General features: G+C 43.6%; 1 pseudogene; it reads right to left on the bottom strand.

Annotated features, from left to right (window-relative positions):
• Positions 1-691: 691 nt before the first annotated feature.
• LOC136454686 (uncharacterized) lies at positions 692-2,731 on the bottom strand (annotated as a pseudogene).
• Positions 2,732-2,943: the final 212 nt, after the last annotated feature.

Here is a 2,943-nt window from a genome sequence, read left to right as displayed (position 1 = left end):
CAAACTTTAGAACTAGAGATATGGTACCCAATGCTTCTTGATCAGCTTGGTTAAAACCATGAATGACAACATTTGAGTGACATAGGTCTCCTTTAGAATACCCAATCTTTTTAAGACTGTGCAAGGGTAACAAGTTTATGGCTGAACCACCATCAATCATTATGCGATTAATGGGTAGATCATTGATCTCGCCGAACATAAGAAGGGGTCTGTTATGCTTTTTATTTCCTAACAATAGATCCTCATCATTGAATGTAATACTTTGAGTTTGGGATAACTTTACTTCTGCTTGTGAAACCTCAACCCTATAATCTTCAGGGAAGGAAAGTGCAGTAATAAATGCATTTCATAAATCAGAAAGAGAGACACAAGGCATCATACACAGAAAGCATAGATGGTATTTTCTTCAAGTGTGAGATTACATCATACTTGACCAACACATTAGGGGTATGTTCAGTCACATCATTTGAAGTTACATTTGGGGGATTTCTTTATTGAGGAGACGGCCTAGGTAGTTGATGACCTGATCTAAGCTAAACTTCAGCAACTTCGGGTACCTCTTCTTTAGGGAAGTGAAGAGACTCCTCATCATCCTCAAAAACTCTGATGGGGAAAGCAACATATTCTTCGAAAGGGTTGTCCTCGTGCTTCTTTATATTTTGGTAGAAGCGCGGGCCTTCGCCTTTTTCCATCATTCGTCGGAGAGCAAATCATCTTGAGAGTTGCTATCGACACTCTCCTGATCTTTGGGAACCGGATGGTCCACATTTTGGGGTGTGGATCCACCGAAGGAAAGCCTTGCCTTCATGCTGGCTCTTAGCTTGCTGTTGTGGATGCCCTAAGAAAGACATATTAACATGCTCAAGTTTTGATATCATATATCGATCATAAGTTGGCCACATTTTTGGAGTTGCACAACTCACTGGATGACTTTGAAAAGTGGCGACATTTGACGTAGTCGTTTTCTTTCCATTTGTCATGCTTTTGAGTAGATCGGCATCTATGGTGCCTTCATCTATGAGCTTTTGTATCATGTTTTTGACCACAAAACAATCTTTGAGCGTATGACCCAAGACACGATGAAAGTGACAGAAATTTGGCTCATCGAATTTAGAAGCTTCTTTTGGCCTTTTCGGTTTGGGGAGCTCAATGAGTTCTAACTCCCGTAGGCCCATGAAGAGATCCCTCACTTCTTCATCAGGGAAAGAGTACTTTTGATTTTGTCACTCGCTAAGAGTTGGCCTTCTAGGAGCTAGTGCACCCCTTTGCTTGGTAATCTTGTTGCGGTGCCCCCAGTTTGGAACTTTTGAGGACCCACCGTTGTCTCCATGGCCTACATTTGCTTTGGCTTAGAAGGTGTGGGCTTATCTTGTGGGTTGTTTTTATCTAATGGCGCCTTGTTGAACGTCCTCGGCGGATGAGACATGTGATGCATGTAATTCTCTATGTCTATGGCCTTTGAGGACAACTCTTTGAAAGTTATTGGCCTTACACCCTGCAGGTGAATGGCCATGTTTGGGCTCAAGTTATTCATACACATACGAACTGCTTCTAGTTCGGTGATTGGCTGTGGGCAGTGGAGGCTTAAATTCCTCCACCTGTTGATGAAATCCGCAGCTTTCTCATTTGGCCTTTGTAAGGTTTGAGTCAGCTCAGTTATTCCCACCGTCCTTTGAGTGCTATAAAAGCGCTCTTGGAAGGCATCTTGCATTTGTTCCCATGTACGGATGGAGCCAGGTGCCAACTTGCTATACCATGTGAAAGCTGGACCCGATAATGTTTGTACAAATTGATAGAGGAGAAGAGCTCCATTGTGGGCTGTATCTTGACACACAACAAGGAAATGGGCCACATGTTCATGTGGCGATCTAGTCCCATTAAATTTACTAAATTGTGGTTGGCGATAGTTGTTCAGAAATGGTACCATGTCCACCTTCGGCGGATATGGTTTCACATACCCCGGACACATGGAATAATGCGTTTGCATATATTGAGCCTTTACGCCTTCCAAAATCATCCTTTGTATGGCTTCGAGTGTGATTTCAGGTTGGTGATGGGGACTGTTATGACTAGTCAAAGTGTTCACAACATTTGTATGATTTCTGGTGTTGGCCACCTGCTCACAAAGCGCGGCCAACTCTTCTTCTTTCTATTGTAAGACAGCCATCATTTGGTTCATCTGCTCTTCAACGGATTGACCTTGATTTGTGGCAAGCACTTGTTCAGCACTGCTTGGCTCACTCTCACTATGCGGAGGTTGTGAGTCATCCTCACTTGGGGCTTGTGGATCTTCACCATTTAGTGGGTTTGGATCAGCCGAGCCTGCAGTATCCAATAATTAATTTTCAAAATTAGAATGATCATCAAATAGGGGGTTATAAGACCCTACATAGATCGTATTATTTCTTGAATTACTAGAGTTTGTTAAGCTTCGAGTCACCGGACGATGACCCACCGAAATTTGTTTACGAGGCTTCTTTCTTTTGAAGTGTGTAGAAGCGGAGGAAGTTTCACTCGTGTTGTAGGCTGCTTCCTCAACACTGACTGGCATTGAAGAGAATACCTCAAAACGGTTGCTCGAGGCTCTTTTATGAGGAGGCCGATAAGCTAGTGTGGTTGTATCTTCCACTCTTGGAGTGGCTGCTTTTATTTCTCCTTGGGTGCCACTAGCATGTCTTGACGACGCATCCCCTCGTACCCAACTAGACGTGGAGTCAGTTGGTATTGCCATCTCCCTTTGCTTTAAACTGGCATGTCTTGCACGTACATTGGTAGCCTGCTTTGCATATCTCCTTCGCCTTGAGTTCCTTTTTATGAACTCTTGATGCTCGGGTAATTTGGCCAAAGTTTTGGCGCGTCACATGATTTCACCCTCAATATTTTTCTGAGGATGTGGATGCTCCAGGCAACAAGCTCCATAAGTCCTGGCTTATAGCCCTTTCG

Source organism: Miscanthus floridulus, chromosome 5 (genome assembly GCF_019320115.1).
Source record: "Miscanthus floridulus cultivar M001 chromosome 5, ASM1932011v1, whole genome shotgun sequence".
Taxonomy (NCBI): domain Eukaryota; kingdom Viridiplantae; phylum Streptophyta; class Magnoliopsida; order Poales; family Poaceae; genus Miscanthus; species Miscanthus floridulus.
This window is presented reverse-complemented; position numbering and strand designations above follow the sequence as displayed.